Below are 11011 nucleotides of genomic sequence, written 5' to 3'. Positions count from 1 at the left end.
CTCGTGAGCAACTCGTGTGCCTTCCGGACTTCGTTTTCTTACAGAACACATATTTTGCTTGGTAAAAATTCATTATATAATCTCCTAAAGGTTTTGACTCCCGTATCACACAATTATCTTCTGTTTTTGTTTCGAGTTATTGCAGGTGCAGATTAGAGCAAGATGTCTTCTCAAGAGTCAGTCGAGGAGAGCCGGGTATCTAATCCGGCACCGGAACCAAGGGCAAACGGTGACCCTGACCACTTTGGGCCAGCAACGGAGGAAGAGATGGAGGCTAGCCTAATGAGGGTAGATGCCATGGAGGATCAAGAAGTCACCTCTCGCTTCCGGGCTGGGCTCACGATGGGGGAACTACAAAGCTCAGCTATTCCAAACTCGGTTATCCCTTCCAATGTTAGATTTCTTTCTTATGAAAATATGAAGAGGAGTATCACTTGTTCTCCCGCAGCTATGAAACACCCTTGGGTGCAAGGAGCTTTATCCGTCACAGGAAAGCTTCGTAAGGAAACAATGGACCTCAAGCAGCAAGTCAACAATCTCGAGGAGGAGAATCGTATCCTGAGAGGAATCATCGCCAAGAATATTTCACCAACAACAAAGAAGGAGACATAATCACATGGGTATGGGCACTCCCCTTGGCAACTACCAAGCTTGGGGGAGGTGCCCCGGTATCGTATCACAATCACAACTCCTATCTTTACCGTTTACCTTAGTTCGATCCTATTAGTAGTATTTTGATCTAGTAGAATAAAGTTTATGGCATGATCTAGTTTTAAGTTTTGATTTATGATCTCTCTATGTAATCGAGTCCGTGAGCTATATAATAAAGATTAGTGTTGATTCAAGGGCTTGATTTTCTTGCTATGATCTTGGGTGAATAAAAGAAAAGAGAAAAAGAATAAGAAGAAACAAAAGTTCATATTGATCTTATTGATAGTAATGACTTCACATAGAAAGAGTGTGATGATTAAAAGTTGTTGGGAGTTGGTAGACATAGCTTTGGTCATCGTTGCAATTAATAGGAAGTAATAAGGAAAGAGAGGTTTCACATATAAATATACTATTATTGACATCTTTTATGATTGGGAGCACTCATCAAAATATGACATGCTAAAGAGTTGATGTTAGACAAGGAAGACAACGTAATGGGTTATGTTTTCTTATATCTGAGATAAAGTATGTTGTCATGGATCATCCAACATGTTGAGCTTGCCTTTCCCCCTCATGCTAGCCAAATTCTCAGCACCAAGTAGAGAAACTACTTGTGCTTCCAAATACCCTTAAACCAGTTTTGCCATGAGAGTCCACCATATGTACCTATGGATTGAACAAGATCCTTCAAGTAAGTTGTCATCGGGGTAAAGCAATAAAAATTTCTCTCTAAATATGTATGATTGATTGATGTGGGAGAAATAAGCTTTATACGATCTTGTGATGTGTAAGTAATAAAAGCGACGGACTGCATAATAAAGGTTCATATCACAAGGGGCAATATAAGTGACGTTCTTTCGCATTAAGATTTTGTGCATCCAACCATAAAAGCACATGGCAACCTCTGCTTCCCTCTGTGAAGGGCCTATCTTTTATTATTATCTTCTACCTTATGCAAGAGTCATGGTGATCTTCACCTTTCCTTTTTACATTTTATCCTTTGGCAAGCACAGTGTGTTGGAAAGATCCTGATAGATATATCTAATTGGATGTAGGGGAGCATGAGTTATTATTGTTGACATTACCCTTGAGGTAAAAGGTTGCGGGGCGAAACTATAAGCCCCTATCTTTCTCTATGTCCGATTAAAACTCCATAACCACAAGTATTCCGCCAGTGTTAGCAATTATGAAGGACTAGATGATAGTTGAGTATGTGGACTTGCTTTTTAGCTCTGACATAGACTCTTTCTGATGTTATGATAAATTGCAATTGCTTCAATGACTTAGGTTATAGTTTGTTGGTTCTCAATAAGGTTTCTGATTCATACTTTTGCATTGTGAATAGATCATCACTTGAACAAAAGTAATCATATGACAATATCTATATATGTTGCTGTTATGAGAATAATCATGATGCCCTCATGTCCGTATTTTATTTTATCGATGCCTCTACCTCTAAACATGGTGACATATTTATTGTTATCGGCTTTCGCTTGAGGACAAGCGAGGTCTAAGCTTGGGGAGTTGATACGTCCATTTTGCATCATGCTTTTATATCGATATTTATTGCATTATGGGCTGTTATTTCACATTGTGTCACAATACTTATGGCTATTCTCTCATATTTTACAAGGTTTACATAAGGAGGGAGAATGCCGGCAGCTGGAATTCTAGGCTAGAAAAGGAGCAAATATTAGAGACCTATTCTGCACAACTCCAAAACTCCTGAAACTCCACGACCTTATAATAAATAATGAAAAATCCTCGCCAAAGATGAAGACTAGGGGGCCCACACCCTTCTAACGAGGGTGGGGGGCGCCCCCCCCCCACCTAGGGCGTGCCCCCTACCTCGTGGGCCCCCTGGTGGCTCTCCAATGACCATCTTCTCCTATATGAAGACTTTCGTCGAGAAAAAAATAAGAAGCAACCTTTCGGGACAAAACTCCGCCGCCACGAGGCGGAACCTTGGCGGATCCAATCTAGAGCTCCGGGAGAGCTATTCTGCCGGGGAAACTTCCCTCCTGGAGGGGGAAATCATCGCCATCATCATCTCCATCAACATCTTCATCAGCACCATCTCATCTCAAAACCCTAGTTCATCTCTTGTATCCAATTCTTGTCTACAAGTCCGGGATTGGTGCTAGTAGGTTGCTAGTAGTGTTAATTACTCCTTGTAGTTGATGCCAGTTGGTTTAATTGGTGGAAGATCATATGTTCAGATCCTTTATGCATATTAATACCCCTCTAATTATGAACATGTTTATGCTTTGTGAGTAGTTACGTTTGTTCCTGAGGACAAGGGAGAAGTCTTGCTATTAGTAGTCATGTGAATTTGGTATTCGTTTGATATTTTGATGAGATGTATGTTGTCTAGCCTCTAGTGGTGTTATGGACTACATAACACTTCACCATTATTTGGGCCTAGAGGAAGGCATTGGGAAGTAATAAGTAGATGATGGGTTGCTAGAGTGACAGAAGCTTAAACCCTAGTTTATGCGTTGCTTCGTAAGGGGCTGATTTGGATCCATATGTTTCATGCTATGGTTAGGTTTACCTTAATACTTTTGTTGTAGTTGCGGATGCTTGCAATAGAGGTTAATCATAAGTGGGATGCTTGTTCAAGTAAGAACAACACCCAAGCACCGGTCCACCCACATTTCAAATTATCAAAGTACCGAACGAGAATCATATGAACATGATGAAAACTAGCTTGATGATATTCCCATGTGTCCTCGGGAGCGCTTTTCCTTATATAAGAGTTTGTCTAGGCTTGTCCTTTGCTACAAAAAGGATTGGGCCACCTTGCTGCACTTTATTTACTTTTGTTACTTGTTGCTCGTTACAAATTATCTCATCACAAAACTATCTGTTACCACTTATTTCAGTACTTATAGAGAATACCTTGCTAAAAACCGTTTATCATTTCCTTCTGCTCCTCGTTGGGTTCGACACTCTTACTTATAGAAAGGACTACGATAGATCCCCTATACTTGTGGGTCATCACTCGCTCCTGTGATAGTAGTCGTCACTAGGTGGTCTACGGACTTAGATGTATTTTCTACTTTTGGTGTTCTTTCTATTACCTTGGTAGTTGATGAATATGTCGGAAGTTATCCTCGCAAAAATATACAAAATGATAAACAAACTACAGATATTAGATTTTTTGAAGGAGGATCACCCGTGGCCTCTGCATCATTACAATGCACACAACCATATTTTATTCAAGTTCAACAAGTATCAATCTCTAACATAAAAATCAAAGTAGTGCTAAAAAATACTAGATATACAACTAAAATTACAAGTTTTGGGTATACAACTATGTCTTTCTAATGTTTTGCCATGAGTAGAGGCGAAGATGAGGAAAAATGATGTATTTTTCTTAGTTCTTTCATCTTACAGTGTCATCTTATACACATGTTAAAAGTGGTGTATAGGGAGGAAACTAACATGCGTGTCCTGATAGCAAACAAAGGATTCGGTCATATGATGAGGCGGAAGAATTGATTTCCTGTTATGGCAAAAAAGGGGAAGTATTTGTTTTCTTAAATAATAATATGTATATCTATTATAATATTGTTTGAAGGGGGGGGAAACCCCATGTGTTGAGGATATGGTCTTCGCTTTTAGATGGTGAAATTTGGATGAACTACATATATATATATGGTAGCAGAAATATAGTCAGTACCTATTGCACATGTAAATGAGAACCAAGGATGTATTGCCTGTGTTTAAGGATAAAGATTGGTAGATAGTCTAGGAGCTAGGAGTTATGATTAAAGATCAGTGAGGAGATAGAGGAGAAAAGGCACATATTGCGGATGATCTTGCACTTGTTGTGTTTTCTTGCTTCGCATTTGTACCCATATTCACTAATCAACAAGAGCCTCCTTTAGAAGCGCCGCTTCCGCTAACAATATTTTGGGATGTGCCTCATGCAGAATCTACCACCGTACACAATTATTTTCATGGATTTATTTCATTTGTACAGCAACCTACATAATAGAATTTGACATAATTTTGTTTATTCATGCAGCCTTGATAATACATCTCATGCGCGAATTCTTACTACTACTTGTTCACGTGGTCCAATCACAAAATTTACAATGCCAACTATCAGTGCCAAAACCGGTGGATCTCGGGTAGGGGGTCTCGAACTGTGCGCCTAAGGCAGATGGTAACAGGAGGCAGGGGACATGATGTTTACCCAGGTTCGGGCCCTCTTGATGGAGGTAAAACCCTACGTCCTGCTTGATTATTCTTGATGATATGAGTATTACAAGAGTTGATCTACCACGAGATCAGAGAGGCTAAACCCTAGAAGCTAGCCTATGGTATGATTGTATCTTGTCCTACGGACTAAAACCCTCTGGTTTATATAGACACCGGAGGGGGCTAGGGTTACACAAGGTCGGTTACAAAGGAGGCGATATCCATATCTGTATTGCCTAGCTTGCCTTCCATGCCAAGTAAAGTCCCATCCGGACACGAGATGAAGTCTTCAATCTTGTATCTTCATATTCCAATAGTACAATCAAAGGATATAGTCCGGCTATCCGGAGACACCCTAATCTAGGACTCCCTCAGTAGCCCCTGAACCAGGCTTCAATGACGGTGAGTCCGGCGCGCAGTGTTGTCTTCGGCATTGCAAGGCGGTTTCCTCCTCAAAATACACCACGGAAGAGTTTGAATACAAGGATAGTGTCCGACCCTGCAAAATAAGTTCCACATACCACTATAGAGAGAATAATATTTCCATAAATCTAATATGCTGACATGTTTTGACAGCATGACATCGCGCCACGGCCCGGTCATTATTTGAACCGTTTTTCTTTAACCAGCCCTGCACATAACGCGAGGCGGTTTCTTGACACGTCTTGTCAAAGGAGAGATTGTGTCACGAGATTCTCATCAATACAAACATGGGTAACCCAACCGTGCCTGTTGGTATAACGATATCTGAAGAGGACATCAAGAAGTTGAGGGAGGCCAGATATCTGACCGCCGAAATTTCGCATAGGCTGCCCGCCCGAGGGCAGGTCGTCCCTACTCCCGAACCGAACGAGAATGTTGTGTTTGTCTCCCACTTCCTCCGAGGACTAGGCCTCGCTCTGGATCCCTTTGTTAGGGGTCTTATGTTCTATTACGGGCTGGATTTTCATGATTTGGCCCCGGATTCCCTTCTTCACATCTCATCATTTATTGTCGTATGTGAGGCCTTCCTCCGCATTACCCCTCACTTCGGCCTGTGGCTCAAGACCTTCAATGTGAAGCCGAAGACGGTCGAGGGGCAGTACGCAGCATGCGGAGGTGCTTTAATAAGCAAGATTGTTGATGCTCCATGGCCAAAGGGTTCCTTTCCAGAGGTGTCCGGATTGTGGCAGCGAGAGTGGTTTTACATCACAGCTCCCCGAAGTGCCAAATGGGTAGCTGCCCCCACCTTTCGCTCAGGCCCCCACCACAACTGATGTCATGGATCAGCAGGGGGCTGAGCTAGGGTCCAGCCAAGGACGTGCCAATACTACAGAGCCGTATCCGAGATCTCTTCGAGGGAGATTTTAGTCTGGTTATGGTAATGCAAGTTATGCTGGTTTGTCGAGTCCAGCCTTGCAAACGGCGTCCCCTCCGCTTGTGGGAATTCAACCCGGAAGGACCGCGCACTATTCAGCATTTCCTCAGCATGACGCATAAGGAGATATACAAATCGTTCTTCGGACCCCAAATAGAGTGTCTGGACACTACCGAGGACATGGGCCTGAGCTGCAACCGCCCCGCTGCCCAAGTAAGTAATCCCATGGCCGAACACACTATGCTTTTATCTATCATGACATCATTCTGAAGAATCGCTCTTTGACCAGGACTGGATAACAAAGGCGAAGATGATTCGGTGTTTGGCCCCCCTTCCTGAGGGCTTAGACAATCCGGTGCTGGAAAAGAATGCTCGAGCCATCACCTTGTCTAGTGCCCTCAAAGGAAGATGAAGGGGGGAATGAAGAGGGTGAAAGCGGGCCTCCATCACTACCTATTCCAATCGAGGGAATGAGCGCCTCCGCGAGGGAGGATAACCAAGGGGAAGAATCTGACATTCTCTCTCCCAGGGGAAGGAAGAGGACTACCTCTGAAGATCCGAAAACTAAGGTTTCCAAACGAAAGAAGAAATCTCCGCCAGAGGGTCCTGCCTTGGAGGGTATTCTTGCCGCACAATGTCCGCGCGGGGATCATCCCTCTACCAAGCTGTAAGTAATCAAAAAGTACTTCATAGTGAAGATATCCTACCTTAATTCCGAGGACAATGACCTATGCTTATAAATTGTAGTCTGGATCGCAGCCCTTCTCGACAGAGTTCATCTTCGGGGGATCTTCTTCCGGAGATGATGGAGAGCGAAACGCCTCCCCCAGACTCCCCAGCTCAAGAAGCGGGTGACCTTGAAGTGTCGTCGTGAAGGATATCTCTGGATCCACTAGGGCCAGAGGATAACCCTTTGGCTGCCCGGAATCCCCAGTATCCGGCTCCTGAGGAGAGCGACAGCAAGGGTCCGTTTAGTGTGCGGTCAGATGCGCTGAAGGATCTTCTAGGGCAAGCTGTCATCTCGGAAGCGCATTGTACGCTAATGGGTACGGTAATTGAAAGGATTTCATCCGCTGAAAGCGGTTTGCACGAAGCTTTTACGAGTCTGCTAAAAGGCTTCGAGGTACATGAAATAATGTATGCCTTTAACGGTACCGCATACATTAGGTATGCCCATGCAGATAGTAGCCCCTGAGAATCTAGTTGTCGTCGAGAACGGCGGCAAATAGAGGTTCATAGTCCCAGGTAATAACCAGACCGCCTTTATGTGCAGGTGGTTGAAGCTTCGGTGGCTAGCCGGACTGATGGGTTTGCCGAACTAAAGTGGCAACTGGATGCGGCAGATGCCAACATCGTGCTTGTCAACAAGCGGCTTGACGAGGCACAAGGTGAGTGATTTTTCTGGTGGTCGTCACATAATAAGAGCAGCATGATGCCAGTATCTTTAATATGTTGTGACTGCAGATGGAGCTGCCACCGTGGAGACCCTTCGGGCAGAGCTTGCCCGAGCCAAGGAGCAAGCAAGGAGCAAGCAAGGCGGGTTCCTCCTCCAAATACACCACGGAAGAGGACATCAAGAAGTTGAGGGAGGCCAGATATCTGACCGCCGAAATTTCGCATAGGCTGCCCGCCCGAGGGCAGGTCGTCCCTACTCCCGAACCCAACGAGAGCGTTGTGTTTGTCTCCCACTTCCTCCGAGGACTAGGCCTCACTCTGGATCCCTTTGTTAGGGGTCTTATGTTCTATTACGGGCTGGATTTTCATGATCTGGCCCCAGATTCCCTTCTTCACATCTCATCATTTATTGTCGTATGTGAGGCCTTCCTCCGCATTACCCCTCACTTCGGCCTGTGGCTCAAGACATTCGATGTGAAGCCGAAGACGGACGAGGGGCAGTATGCAGCGTGTGGAGGTGCTTTAATAAGCAAGATTGCTGACGCTCCATGGCCAAAGGGTTCCTTTCCAGAGGTGTCCGGATTGTGGCAGCGGGAGTGGTTTTACGTCACAGCTCCCCGAAGTGCCAAATGGGTAGCTACCCCCACCTTTCGCTCAGGCCCCCCACCATAATTGATGTCATGGATCAGCAGGGGGCTGAGCTAGGGTCCAACCAAGGACGTGCCAATACTATAGAGCTGTATCCGAGATCTCTTCGAGGGAGATTTCAATCTACTTATGGTAATGCAAGTTATGTTGGTTCATCGAGTCCAGCCTTGCAAACGTCGGCCCCTCCGCATGTGGGAATTCAACCCGGAAGGACCGCGCACTATTCAGCATTTCCTCGGCATGACGCACAAGGAGATGTACAAATCGTTCTTCGCACCCTAAATAGAGTGTCCGGACACTACTGAGGACATGGGCCTGAGCTGCAACCGCCCCGCTGCCCAAGTAAGTAATCCCATGGCCAAACACACTGTCCTTTTATTTATCATGACATCATTCTGAAGAATCGCTCTTTGACCAGTACTGGATAACAAAGGCGAAGATGATCCGGTGTTCGGCCCCCCTTCCTGAGGGCTTAGACAATCCGGTGCTGGAAAAGATGCTCGAGCCAGCACCTTGTCTAGTGCCCTCAAAGGAAGATGAAGGGGGGAATGAAGAGGGCGAAAGCGGGCCTCCATCGCTACCTATTCCAATCGAGGGAATGAGCGCCTCCGCGAGGGAGGATAACCAAGGGGAAGAATCTGACATTCTCTCTCCCCGGGGAAGGAAGACGACTACCTCTGAAGATCCGAAAACTAAGGTTTCCAAACGGGAGAAGAAATCTCCGCCAGAGGGTCCTGCCTCAGAGGGTATTCTTGCCGCACAATGTCCGCGCGGGGATCAGCCCTCTGCCGAGCTGTAAGTAATCAAAAAGTACTTAATAGTGAAGATATCCTACCTTACTTCCAAGGACAATGACCGATGCTTATAAATTGTAGTCTGGATCGCAGCCCTTCTCGACAGAGTTCATCTTCGGGGGATCTTCTTCTGGAGATGATGGAGAGCGAAACGCCTCCCCCGGACTCCCCAGCTCAAGAAGTGGGCGACCTTGAAGTGTCATCGTGAAGGGTATCTCCGAATCCACTAGGGCCAGAGGATAACCCTTTGGCTGCCCGGAATCCCCAGTATCCGGCTCCTAAGGAGAGCGACAGCAAGGGTCCATACAGTGTGCGGTCAGACTCACTGAAGGATCTTCTAGGGCAAGCTGTCGTCTCGGAAGTGCATCATACGCTAATGGGTACGGTAATTGAAAGGATTTCATCCGCTGAAAGCGGTTTGCACGAAGCTTTTACGAGTCTGCTGAAAGGCTTCGAGGTACATGAAATAATGTATGCCTTTAACGGTACCACATACGTTAGGTATGCCCATGCAGATAGTAGCCCCTGAGAATCTAGTTGTCGTCGAGAACGGCGGCAAATAGAGGTTCATAGTCCCAGGTAATAACCAGACCGCCTTTATGTGCAGGTGGTTGAAGCTCCGGTGGCTAGCCGGACTGATGGGTTTGCCGAACTAAAGCGGCAACTGGATGCGGCAGATGCCGACATCGTGCTTGTCAACAAGCGGCTTGACGAGGCACAAGGTGAGTGATTTTTCTGGTGATTGTCACATAATAAGAGCAGCATGATGCCAGTATCTTTAATATGTTGTGACTGCAGATGGAACTGCCACCATGGAGACCATTCGGGCAGAGCTTGCCCGAGCCAAGGAGCAAGCAAGGCGGGTTCGTCCTCCGAATACACCACGGAAGAGGACATCAAGAAGTTGAGGGAGGCCAGATATCTGACTGCCGAAATTTCGCATAGGCTGCCCGCCCAAGGGCAGGTCGTCCCTACTCCCGAACCCAACAAGAGCGTTGTGTTTGTCTCCCACTTCCTCCGAGGACTAGGCCTCGCTCTGGATCCCTTTGTTAGGGGTCTTATGTTCTATTACGGGCTGGTTTTTCATGATCTGGCCCCAGATTCCCTTCTTCACATCTCGTCATTTATTGTCGTATGTGAGGCCTTCCTCCGCATTACCCCTCACTTCGGCCTGTGGCTCAAGACATTCGATGTGAAGCCGAAGACGGTCGAGGGGCAGTACGCAGCGTGCGGCGGTGCTTTAATAAGCAAGATTGCTAACGCTCCATGGCCAAAGGGTTCCTTTCCAGAGGTGTCCGGATTGTGGCAGAGGGAGTGGTTTTACGTCACAGCTCCCCGAAGTGCCAAATGGGTAGCTGCCCCCACCTTTCGCTCGGGCCCCCCACCACAACTGATGTCATGGATCAGCAGGGGGCTGAGCTAGGGTCTAGCCAAGGATGTGCCAATATTGCAGAGCCGTATCCGAGATTTCTTCGAGGGAGATTTCAGTCTGGTTATGGTAATGCAAGTTATGCTAGTTCGTCAAGTCCAGCCTTGCAAACGCCGGCCCCTCCGCATGTGGGAATTCAACCCGGAAGGACCACGCACTATTCAACATTTCCTCGGCATGACGCACAAGGAGATGCACAAATCGTTCTTCGGACCCCAAATAGAGTGTCCGGACACTACCGAGGACGTGGGCCTGAGCTGCAACCGCCCCGCTGCCCAAGTAAGTAATCCCATGGCCGAACACACTGTCCTTTTATTTATCATGACATCATTCTGAAGAATCGCTCTTTGACCAGGACTGGATAACAAAGGCGAAGATGATCTGGTGTTTGGCCCCCCTTCCTAAGGGCTTAGACAATCCGGTGCTGGAAAAGATGCTCGAGCCAGCACCTTATCTAGTGCCCTCAAAGGAAGATGAAGGGGGAATAAAGAGGGCGAAAGCGGGCCTCCTTCGCTACCTATTCCAACC

Source organism: Triticum aestivum, chromosome 1A, assembly GCF_018294505.1.
Source record: "Triticum aestivum cultivar Chinese Spring chromosome 1A, IWGSC CS RefSeq v2.1, whole genome shotgun sequence".
NCBI classification, from domain to species: domain Eukaryota; kingdom Viridiplantae; phylum Streptophyta; class Magnoliopsida; order Poales; family Poaceae; genus Triticum; species Triticum aestivum.
This window is presented reverse-complemented; position numbering follows the sequence as displayed.